Raw genomic sequence first — 12923 nt, 5'->3', positions numbered from 1 at the left:
TAAGGGTGTGTCTTGGCTCAGAGGGACACTGGTGCCTTTAAGAGACCAGGAGCATCTCCTTCCCTCAGACGACATCACCTGTGGCTTTATTCTCTTTACTCCAGATGGTCCAGACAAACCCAGCGTTTTGTCTCCAGTCAAGTATTACTACTATACAGGAGAAAACATCCACTTGTACTGCTTCGCGGACTCTAACCCACCGGCAGAGTATTCTTGGATGATTAATGGGAAGTTTCTGCAATCAGGACAAGAGCTCTATATCCGCAATATTACTACAGAGCATAGTGGGATCTATGGTTGCTCTGCTCGTAACTCAGTCACTGGCAGCGAACGTTCCACATCCAAGATGATAAAAGTCTCTGGTAAGTGGATCCTGCATCATTGGCAATAGGGTTTTAGGTAGAGTCTCTATGGCTTTCTGAGAAGAGTCAGGAAAACATTTTTTATTCCCAGCTTGTGTCCCATGGGCAGAAGCAAATCCCAAATTCTCCTCTTGAACCCTCCCAATTTGTCTCTACAGACTCTCTTCTCCTTGTGTTTCTGTTTTCTCATGGCTGAACTTCAGTCCAGGCTGAGAAAGGTTGGGAGGGGGCTTTGTCAGTCCTGAGCCCGATGTGGTGGAAGAGGCTTCACAGAGGGACAAGAAGGAGAGTCCTCAAGGTCAAGATTTTTCTCACTGTCACCAACACTTCCCTTTCCACCACGTCTTTGTTTTCTTTTACTACTCCATGAACTTCAAGGAACATCTAAGGTTTGAAACAAGCTCACATTTTTCCTCCAAATGGGAGGAGGAAGTCCCCTGGATGAGAGAGGAGCAGCTCAGACCCCTCCCTGCTCTGCTCCGTGCTTCTCTGGTGTCTGGCCCTGCCTGACTCCACCTGGGGTGGGACCAGCTTGTGTGGAGAAAGAGCCCTGGTGGCCTGTCCTGAATTCGGCTAAATCGAGCTGCCAGTTGAAGTGAAGCCTAGGTTGCAGGGAAATAAGCAGAGAGGGAACCTCGGGGCCGACTCTTGAGCTGTTTCCTGGCTCTGAAGTCATCGGCTGTGTGAGGCTGTGGACACAGCACTAGGACACAGCACAGAGGAGAGTGAGTGATGCACACTTGGAGAAATAGGGAGATTCACCTCTGGGACTCTGCATGGCAGGACACGGGCAATACCAAAAAGTGTGTATTTATAGAGTATAAGACTACCAGGACACTATTTATATATCTAATATAAGGCTTATCATTAACTATTTCTAAGTGTGCAATTTAGTGTTGTGTAACCATCACACTATCCATTTCCAGAACTTTTTCCTCCTACCATTAAACTTCTGTACCCAATAAACAGTAACTCTTACTCCTTCTCCCCCTAACCCGTAGCATTCACCATTCTACTTTCTGTCTCTATGTAACTGGCTATTATATCTTTTATAAATGGAAGTATGTAATAATTACCCTTTTGTATCTGGCTTATTTCAGTTAGCATAATGTCTTCAAGGTTCATCCATTTTGCACGATGTATTGGAATTTTATTCCTTGTTAAGCTTGAATAACATTTCTTTTTTTTTTTTATTACTATACTTTAAGTTCTAGGGTACATGTGCATAACGTGCAGGTTTGTTACATATGTATACTTGTGCCATGTTGGTGTGCTGCACCCATCAACTTGTCATTTACATCAGGTATAACTCCCAATGCCATCCCTCCCTCCTGCCCCTCCCCATGATAGGCCCCGGTGTGTGATGTTCCCCTTCCCGAGTCCAAGTGATCTCATTGTTCAATTTCCACCTGTGAGTGAGAACATGCGGTGTTTGGTTTTCTGTTCTTGCCATAGTTTGCTGAGAATGATGGTTTCCAGCTGCATCCATGTCCCTACAAAGGACACAAACTCATCCTTTTTGATGGCTGCATAGTATGCTGTGGTGTATATGTGCCACATTTTCTTAATCCAGTCTGTTACTGATGAACATTTGGGTTGATTCCAAGTCTTTGCTATTGTGAATAGTGCCTCAATAAATATACATGTGCATGTGTCTTTAGAGCAGCATGATTTATAATCCTTTGGGTACATACCCAGTAATGGGATGGCTGGGTCATATTGTACTTCTAGTTCTAGATCCTTGAGGAATTGCCATACTGTTTTCCATAATGGTTGAACTAGCTTACAATCCCACCAACAGCGTAAAAGTGTTCCTATTTCTCCACATCCTCTCCAGCATCTGTTGCTTCCTGACTTTTTAATGATTGCCATTCTAACTGGTGTAAGATGGTATCTCATTGTGGTTTTGATTTCCATTTCTCTGATGGCCAGTGGTGATGAGCATTTTTTCATGTATCTGTTGGCTGTATGAATGTCTTCTTTTGAGAAATGTCTGTTCATATCCTTTGCCCACTTTTTGATGGGGTGTTTGTGTTTTTCATCCACAGCCATCTGATTTTGACAAACCTGACAAAAACAAGAAATGGGGAAAGGATTCCCTATTTAATAAATGGTGCTGGGAAAATTGGCTAGCCATAAGTAGAAAGCTGAAACTGGATCCTTTCCTTACTCCTTATACGAAAATTAATTCAAGATGGATTAGAGACTTAAATGTTAGACCTAATACCATAAAAACCCTAGAAGAAAACCTAGGTAATACCATTCAGGACATCGGCATGGGCAAGGACTTCACTAAAAGCAACAGCAACAAAATCCAAAATTGACCAATGGGATCTAATTAAACTAAAGAGCTTCTGCACAGCAAAAGAAACTACCATCAGCGTGAACAGGCAACCTACAGAATGGGAGAAAATTTTTGCAATCTACTCATCTGACAAAGGGCTAATATCCAGAACCTACAAAGAACTCAAATAAATTTACAAGAAATGATCTGTTTCTGCTTGAATCTGCCTCTAGGTGGGGACCACGTGACTGGCTCAACCATTAGTCATGGGTATGGATGAGGTCAGCTGGTTGCCAGAATGCAAAGAATGAGAAACATCTCAAAAGACCAATCTCAGGTTCTACAATAGTGATGTTATTTATAGGAGTAATTAGTTACAAATTTTGAAAACTCTGGCCAAATGACATTTGAGCAGTAAGGGATTATAAAAACTGTGCCTACATTTTAGCAGAATTCACTTCCCTCCTATAATCTTACTCTCATGGTCTTTCACCAGTTTTACAAAGGCAATCCCTGGGCAAAAGAAGGGTATTAGTGTTATGGAGGAACTATTATCATTCTTGCTTCAAAGTTAAACCATAAACTAAATTCCTCCCATGGTTAGCCTGGCCTATGTCCAGGAATGAGTGAGGACAGCCAGCCTGAGACTGGATGACACATGTATTCAGCCATGCTAGTTTGCTGTCACTGTTGTAAACTTTGCACTGACTCACCAGGGTGTCATAGGCTGGACAGGCCTGCGGTGCCCAAAGCCCATGTGCTCATTTCACCCATTTCACTCGTGACTCCATCCTCAACCTACTATGGAGTTCACATTCTCCAGTCATTTCCTAGAGATTTCTGGTTTCCTTTCAGGCCTATAACATGCCTGAAATTTGTCACTCGGTTCTAATAGTAAGTAAAAAGCTACCAAACTCGAAAGTCAACAACTCGTTAAAATCCCTAAGAGATGGCCGGGCACAGTGGCTCATGACAGTAATCCCAGCACTTTGGGAGGCCGAGGCGGGCGGATCATGAGATCAGGATATCAAGACCATCCTGTCTAATACTGTGAAACCCCGTCTCTACTAAAAATACAAAAAATTAGTCGGGCGTGGTGGCGGACGACTGTAGTCTCAGCTACTGGGGAGGATGAGGCAGGAGAATGGGGTGAACCCGGGAGGCGGAGCTTACAGTGAGCTAAGATCGTGCCAGTGCACTCCAGCCTCAGCAACAGAGCGAGACTCCGTCTCAGAAAAAAAAAAAAAAAAAAAAAAAAAATGGGCTGTTAGAGAAATGAAGAATGCTTTTGATGCTTACTGGTAGACTGCACACAACTCAGGAAGGAATCCCTAGCTTGAGGATGTGTCAATAGAAACTTCCAAAACTGAAACAGGAAAGTTCAAAAAGAATGGGGGAAAAAAAAGTGGAACAACATATTAAACTTCATATTTAATATTTTGTGTTGACAATCGCAATTTTTCAATTTTGTAGTTGTGGGACAACTACCAAGGCTGTAACTACCAAGGCACGCAATGGGAATACTGGTGGTTTCGGGGACCTCTTGGAGGTAGCCAGGTGGCTGCTACCTGATGGTTTTACTGCCTGTGCTACAAACCATTATTTCATCATTATAATGCCATTTTCATAAGTTGGGGTTCTTCGTGTGGGGGACACATGAGCCACTGGCTTCTCACTTAGACTCTTCCTAATTCACACAATCTTAAACACTAGTTGTATTTTCTGAGGTTAACAGAAAATGAAGAAAGCATTTCAAATACCTGTTTTGGGCTCCTCCAAATTTTTCCTAACTCTGCACAGAAATTAGAAGCAGGGAATTCTTTCTATATTTACTAACATAACACACATCACTTCTTTTAATTCAGCATCATTCCTCCTTTTATGTAATTGACACACTGACCAGTTCTGCCCTTTTAATGGGACTCTCTCTACTTAAGGAGTTGCTAATTTCAAATCACCTTTGATATCTTTCTTTGAGAATAATGTGATCCTGCAGGAATTCACGGCACACCTAAAACTTAATTTGTACTCAGGAGAAATACTACTACCAGCAATTGATCTTAGATATTTGGACCATCAGTAAAAATTTCCACTTATGACAACATTTAATGTTTCCTCCAAATTTTGCTATTGTTGTTGTTACTGGAGTCAGAATGTAGCATGAGGTCTAAATTCCTGACAACTTTTTATGGGAAAATTACAGTATTACAAATTGAGCATCCCAAATCCAGAAATCCAAAATCTGAAATGCTCCAAAATCCAACACTTCTGAAAACTGATGTGATGCTAAAAAGAAGTGCTCACTGGAGCATTTTGGATTTTAAATTTTTCAGATTTGGGATGCTAAACCAGTACATCTACTGCAAATATTCCACAATTGAAAAGAAGTTAGAAATCCAAAACACTTGGTTTTAAGCTTTCTGCATAAGGAACACTTTATCTGTATGAACTACAGGCATGAAGCTGCACAGGAAATCTCTAGGTCCTCCTCATCCTGCATAACTGAAACTGCACACTCACAGAACAATGCCCTATTTCCCAGACCCCAGCTCCTGGAAACTACTGTTCTACTCTCTGATTCACTCTGGAATCCACTGAGATGAGGTACATAGAGTAGTCAAACTCATAGAATCAGAGAGTAGAACGTCTAACGAGAGAAAGTATCTGCAACACTTCTTCCCAAATATTGGTCTATATCCACCAAACATATACGGACCATGAGGGCCAGACTTCTGTCATCAGTTCATGTTCGCCCTTTCCACCTGTCAGTTCTCCATTTTCAAACTTCCCCATGTATTTCTAGAAAGATCCACATAGTCCTCACCTGCCCTCTACAGGGAGAAGGGAACATCATGGACAGAGAACAGGGAACATGGTCTTGTTCCAAAGCTATCAGAGCTTGCATGTCCCCTTCACTCCTTGTACATCATTCCTTGGACTCTGCTCTATCTTTAGAGGTCACTGGCTCAAGTCAGTTCACTATGAGACAGCTGGGCAAGTGCCACAACTTGTAGCTCCACTCCCTGATGACTGAACTGACCTCCAGGCTTGACTCTGGTCTCCCCTGTGTTATTTCTGCTGAAGTACTCAGTCCCAGGCCAGGCTTGCCAGTACCCAAAGGGTTTAAGGACATTGGGAAGTTCCATCATCCATCTCTAGGATATCCTTGGAAGGGGAAGCTGAAGAGAAAACATACCCTAGGGGGCAAAGTAAGACTGAAACTAAAAAGATTCCAGCACTACATGCTCCAGGTGAGGATCACAGAGTGGGCCAGGCAGGCAGTTGGAGAGGGAGAGACTCAGAGAGGCACCAGGTGCTGTGACTGCTGGTCCCATATTTTTCCATGACCCAATGCCGCTGCTCAATTCACATTTGGGAAAGTCTGTGCTTCTCCCACATACAGAAGGCAGCCTCACAATCTCTGAGCCCTCAGATTGCCATGCATCTGTCTTGTAACACATACACCTGCCATGGACTTTTAGGGACATGGGTGTGCTGAGAGATAGGAAATGCCAACTCTGATTGAAAAATGTCTTAGGAGGAATCAAACGTGCCGCACAGTACAATCTTCTCTCTGTTATCTCCACAGTGGAGACTTCCAAGCCCTCCATCTCCAGCAGTAATTTAAACCCCAAGGAGGCCACGGAGACTGTGGTCTTATCCTGTGATCCTGACACTCCGAACGCAAGCTACCTGTGGTGGATAAATGGTCAGAGCCTCCCTATCAGTCCCAGGTTGCAGCTGTCTTAAAACAACAGGACCCTCATTCTACTTGGTGTCACACAGTATACTGCAGGACCCTATGAATGTGAAATGAAGAGCCCAGTGAGTTCCAGCCGCAGTGACCCAGTCACCCTGAATCCCGTCTGTGAGTATCTTCTGTTCCTCTGTGAGCCAGGCTGCCATCTCAAATACATATGGCCAGAGGCCAGGCCTCCCAGTCCCTCTCAGGGGCAAGTACAAAGACCTTTACCCCTGCACATCAAAGCTGGCCATGACTACAAAGAGTAGGCTTCAGCTTGATCAACAATGGGAGAGAAGAGGCTGCTCCTGTCACAGGAGACTCAGGGTCCACAGCTTATGATGGGAGAAACAGGGGAATGTCTCAGGCTCCAGAACAGTGAACACAGCAAGGATTTGGCTGGGATTTCAGTGTTGTGACTAGGCTCACAGGGTCACTGTGGCCTTTCCACAGACCAGGATTTTCCCTTCCCTCTGACAACATCAGCTGTGACTTTATTCTCTTTGCTCCAGATGGCCTAGATACCCCCACCATTTCTTCTTCATACACCTATTACCATCCAGGGGAAGTCCCCAAGCTATCCTGCCTCACAGACTCTCACCCACTGCCAGAGCTTTCTTGGCTGATTGATGGGAAATTCCAGTAATCCAGATAAAGAACAAAGTGTTCTTTATCCCCCAAATCACTAAAACATATGGAGGGGTCTATGTCTGTTTCATGCATAACTCAGCCACTAGTGGAACGAATGTCATAATCAAGAGGATCATAGTCCCTGGTAAGTGGATCCCTGGAGCATTGCCAATATGTTTTCCAGTGAAGTCTCTCTGGCTATTAGGGAAGAGCCAACTGCCCTCTGCAAAGGGAGAGGGAAAATCTAAAACCCAGGACAGGGAATATGTTTCTGCTCCAAAACCACCAGCTTTTGCCTGTACCCTTCACTCCTTCTACATCATTCTTTAGACTAAACAGTAACAATGAACAATCTGAAAGAAAATTAAGAAAAGAATTTCCATTCACATTAACATCAAAAGGAATAAAATATTTTGGAATAAGTTTAACCTAAAAGGTCTACGGGTTATACCTTGAAAACTACAAAACATTACCGTAAGAAATTAAAGACAACATCAATATATGCAAAGACAATTCATTCTCACTGATTGGAAGAATCAATATTGTTAGGAAGACAATATTACTCAAAGTGAGCTGCAGATTGAACGCAAACCCTACCAGAATCCCAGTAACATTTTTTGCAGAATTACAAAAATCTGTCCAAAATTTGACCTGACTGGCTCTTATTGATGACTGCCACAACAGAGACACTGAGGAAAAGATGCAACCATGAAAAGGTGGAAAATTTTGATGACATAGAAAATAGCAATCATTATTTCTCACATCCCAAAGCCTTCAAAAATATACAAGTGCAGCATGGCCAGTATGCAACTGACCAAAAACTAATCACCAAACAAGAAATATAGTGAGAGAAAAAAAAAAAAAAAAAAAAGAGCAAGAATGTATTTGGCCTATCACCTCCCACTTTTGCATACTAATCTGATGCTGAAAAGAAATGCTCACTGGAGCAGTTTAGATTTTGAATCTGTCAGATTTGGGATGCTAAATCAGTAAGTATGTGACAAATATTTCAGATTCAAAAAATGTCAGAAATTCAAGACACTTATTGCCCTAAGTCTTATGCATAAGAAATACTCAATCTGTGTGAACTGTAGGCATCAAGCTGTACAGCGGATCTCTAGAACCTCCCCGTCTTGCATAATTGAAACTGCACACACATGAACAACTTCTGATTCTCCCCACTCCCAGCTCCTGGCAACCACCAGTCTCTTCTCAGATTCACTCTGGAATCCACCTCCATGTGGTCCCTAGATTAGTCAAACCCATGGAATCGGAGCGTAGAGTGTACAATGAAAGAAAATATTTGCAAAACTTCTCCCAAAATTTGTCTCATATCCATCAAACACACACGGTCCATGAGGACCAGATATCCAGGAGTTAACTCCCACTCTTTCCCCCAGTCAGTTATGCATTTACAAATGTCCACATGTATTTCTGGAAGGATCCACATAGTCCTCACCTGTCCTCTGCAGAAGGAGAGGAAACATAAAGGACCCAGAACATGGAATGTGGTTCTGCTCCAAAGCCACCAGCTCTTGCCTGGCCCCTTCACTCTTTCTAGATCATTCCTTGCACTCTGCTCTATCTTTGGAGGTCACTGGCTCAGGAAAGTCATTATGAAACACCTGTAGAAAACTGCCCCACCTTGTGCCTCCACTGCCTGATGACTGAACTGACCTCCAGGCTTGACTCTGGTCTCCCCTGTCTTATTTCTGCTGAAACATCCAGTCCCAGGCCAGGCTGCTCAGTATCTTCAGGGTTTCAGGGCAATCGGAAGTGCCATTATTACTCATCTCTAGAATGTCCTTGGAAATGGAAGCTGCAGAGAAATCACATCTAGGAGGGCAAAGTAGGATGGAATTTGGAAGGGGCCCAGCAGTTGCACATTCCAGGTAAGGAACCCAAGGTGATCCAGTCAGTCAACTGATTAGGGAGAGACTGGGAGGTGTAACAGGGGCTGTGGCTCCCACTGATGTGTCTGTCCATGACCCAACACTGCTGCTCAATTCACACTTGAGAAAGTCTATGCTCCCTAAGACAGAGCAGGCGGCCGCACAGTCTTTGAGCACTTAGATCATCATGCATCTGTCTTGTGACACACACACCAGCTATTGACTTTCAAGGACTCGGGTGGGCTGAGAGGTGGGAGATGCTAACTCTGATTGAAGGATGCCTGTGGAGGAATCAAAGGTGCCACACAGGACAATCTTCTCTCTGTTATCTGCCCAGGGGAGCTTCCCAAGCCTACATCACCAGCAACAACTTCAGCCCCATGGAGAATAAGAATGTTGTAGCCTTAACCTGTGAACCTAAGACTCAGGGCTACATCTACATGTGGTAGTTAAATAGTCAGAGACTCCCGGTCAGTCCCAGGCTAGAGCCACCCGGTAAAAACAGGATCCTCATTCTAGCCAATGTCACGAGAAATGACACAGGTCCCTATGAATGTGAAATATGGGACCGAGTTGGTAGCATCTGCAGTGACCCAGTCACCCTGGATGTCCTTTGTATCTTTGGTTCCTCTGTGGACCAGGCCACCAGCAAAAATCCAAATGACCAGAGGCCAGGCATCTCAATCTCTCTCACGTCCAAGTACAGATACTTTTATTTCTGGACACCAGGGCTGGCCATGACTCCCTGCCCTGGGAAAACTTGGCTAGGCACAGCCTTAAGCAAGAATATAAAGGGAGGGGCTGCTCTTGTCATGGGAGACTTGGGGTCTACAGCCTGTGATGGGAGAAACACGTGAATACCTCATGCCTCAGCTCAGTGAACACAGAAGGGGTTTGGCTGGGCCTTGAGGGTGTGTCTTGGCTCAGAGGGACACTGGAGTCCCTTTAAGAGATCAGGAGCATCCCCTTTCCTCAGACGACATCACCTGTGGCTTTATTCTCTTTACACCAGATGGTCCACACGACCCCAGCATTTTCTCTCCATTCACCAATTACCGTTCAGGAGAAAACCTCTTCTTGTCCTGCTTCGCGGACTCTAACCCACCGGCAGAGTATACTTGGACGATTAATGGGAAGTTTCTGCAATCAGGACAAGAGCTCTCTATCCCCAAAATTACTACAAAGTATAGCGGGATCTATGGTTGCTCTGCTCGTAACTCAGTCACTGACAGCGAACGTTCCACATTCCAGAAGATCAAAGTTTCTCGTAAGTGGATCCCTGCATCATCGGCAATAGGGTTTTAGGTTTTACTAGTCATATGACACCAGGAAAGTTGTTACACTACTCTAAGCTTCTGTCTTTTCATCGGCAAAATGGAAATAATGTCTACCTGACAGGATTATTTTGTGAATTAAATAAGGTACAGGTAAAGTATTTAGCACAGGGCCTGGCACATAGGACGTGCCCCTCAATAGTACCTATTTCCATATATATATATATTTAGAAAAAGAGGTAACACATAAAACACTAGGACATGGTTACTGACTACTTGTGGGAGAGAAAGAAAAAAATACTAAGTGCAAACAATCAATCCTGGTATGTTAGTTTTTACCAACTGAGACGCATCCAGGATGGGATTAGACATATAATTAATCAGGGAAGACACATGTGAGGGAATGTGGGGCAGGCATGAAGGTAGTATGGGAGAACCCACAGACCCCTTTGCAAAGCTGACTCTTGTGAAAAAGAAAGAGAAAGAGGTTTTAGGTATCAATGCAGTTCTAAAAGAGTTTTTGCAAGGCTGATGTGGAGTCCTCCAACCAGTCACCCATTGAAGTTAAAGAGAGCCTGAGAGAACTAGGCTTGCTTTCATGCCCTTGCTGGGAGCCTGTGGGAAGGAAGCTTTCTGTGCAAAGGAGGTGGTGAATTTGAAGTGCACTGACCTGGGCCTTCTGTCAATCAGGTCCCTGACACAGAGACCTAACAGGGTCTCATTCATAGTTGCCACCACAGAGACACTGAGAAAAAGATGCAACCATGAAAAGGTGGAAAGGTGGAAAGCTCTACTGACATAGAAAATAGTGACTAGCCTTTCTCCCATCTGAAAGCTTTTGGAAATATCTGAGTGCAGTAGAGAATTGACAGAGGACTGATCAAAAACCTAGAAATATGGTGAGAGGGGATAAAAACTGCAAGAATATAATCATCTCCCATCAACTTTCCAACAGAAATAATACATTTCTTGAAGAAACATTTATAGAGTACCTCATGTCACATGCTGGTTCCTGAGGTTCACCCCTGTAAAATAACATCATCTCCATTCCTTCTTTTCTTTTCTTTCCATGACAGCTCCTTTAAGAAGAGGACATCTATCCTGGCATTATTCGACATAGCAGCCGTGATGTCATTTCTGTATTTCAGGAAGTCTGGCAGGTATGATGGCCTTTTCTCTTGTCCTGTATCCTGCAGGGCTGACTGCCATGCTTGGGAGAGGGAAAAGACTTATTTGCCTGTATCTGGACTGGATCTCCTCCTTCCTCCACCGAACTCCTGCTTCTCAGCACTAATTCCTGCAGTTCCCTTTCTCCCTGGCCTTTATGCTGCCTGTACCCCAATGCCTTTCATACATAATTATCTCCAGCTTCTGCTTTTTTGTTGCTCAGATTCAAATGAGAAACACAATTTCATATTGTGAAACCCTTTTCATTATGTTTAACATCTCTCAACAGTGTAATTCTTTCCATTCCCATAAAGCTCAACCACTTCTCAAAGTATTGCTTGACTTCTTATCTCCAGACTTTGAAACCTTCCTTGCATATGACTCTCTCATTACCTTTCTAAAATCTACTTAATTCACTTAATCAAGAATCTCCACTGTCTACTCTAGTCTATTTGGTAAGCTCAAATTGCTCCTATTTACCAATTCTTCTCACTTCCTTTACCTCTACTTCCTAGTATAATTCCTCCGTCCTAATTAGAACTGTCTTCCTACCCATCCCTGCCACTTCACCTATATAGACATAAAATTCTTAGTTTCAAAGCTATGTCTAAAAACAGGGTGAACTCCCCTCCACCATCTTCACTACAGATGTAACCACACCCTTCATCACAAGCAATCTCTGACCTCCTGGAGAACAAAGACTTTAGAATTAGCCTGTGAACCTGAGACTCAGAACAAAACCTATGTGTGCTTGAGACCTTTTCCTGATGACCAATTCCCAAGTTCAGAAAAGATACAGAAATGAAGAAGGCAACGTCCCTACCCCAGGGGACATAAAGCCTAAGACAGAAAGTGACACCTGAAAATAATCATGATACCAAAATAGAAAAAAAGTGAAGGCCACAAGAAATCAGAGAAATCTGATGGGAAATATAGCTACACATTGGAATCAATGGAAAACATTTTTAAATGTGAATGCTCAAGCCCCACCCATGAGTTCCAGTTTAAAGGTCTGGAGAGGGACCCAGGCATTGGTAATTTTTAAGTCTTCCCTGACACTACTAACATGTAATGAGGATGGAGAACTCTTGTTGTCATAGGTAGAATTTAAAACTAAATCAATGATTTTCAGCTAGAAGAACTAGAATTACATAAGGACCTTTTTGAACATACATGAGACTATAAGTTTTTGGCCCTAACTATTAATGGGCTACACCAAGAACTCAGTAATCCTGTTGGGAAACAGAAGATGAATGGACAAGTCACCTTATTTGATATATTAAAATATATATAAAGCATTTTCAAATGAGTGATAAGTCATGCTAAACCTTCTCTAAGTAATATTTATGGGAATGCAAATAATATGAGTATTCTAGGCTGGGCGCAATGGCTCAGGTCTGTAATCCCAGCACTTTGGGAGGCCGAGGCCGGCAGATCATGAGGTCAGGAGATCGAGACGATCCTGGCCAACACGGTGAAACACCGTCTCTACCAAAAACACAAAAACAAAATTAGCGGGGTGTGATGGGAGGCGCCTGAAGTCCCAGGTACTCCGGAGACTGAGGTAGGAGA

At 43.4% G+C, this 12923-nt stretch overlaps 1 long non-coding RNA gene and 1 pseudogene across 1 annotated transcript; both read left to right on the top strand.

Moving 5' to 3' along the window:
• The first annotated feature begins 90 nt into the window (after window positions 1-90).
• Window positions 91-3732, top strand: LOC135968340 (uncharacterized). Its single transcript, XR_010583005.2, has 2 exons — window positions 91-362; window positions 2411-3732. It is a non-coding gene; the product is annotated as an uncharacterized lncRNA (long non-coding RNA).
• A 189-nt stretch (window positions 3733-3921) lies between these two features.
• Window positions 3922-10283, top strand: LOC135968420 (pregnancy-specific beta-1-glycoprotein 4-like; annotated as a pseudogene).
• Window positions 10284-12923: the final 2640 nt, after the last annotated feature.

Source organism: Macaca fascicularis, chromosome 19 (genome assembly GCF_037993035.2).
Source record: "Macaca fascicularis isolate 582-1 chromosome 19, T2T-MFA8v1.1".
NCBI classification, from domain to species: Eukaryota; Metazoa; Chordata; class Mammalia; order Primates; family Cercopithecidae; genus Macaca; species Macaca fascicularis.
The sequence above is the reverse complement of the archived record's forward strand: the minus strand, read 5'-3'. Positions and strand labels throughout refer to the sequence as shown.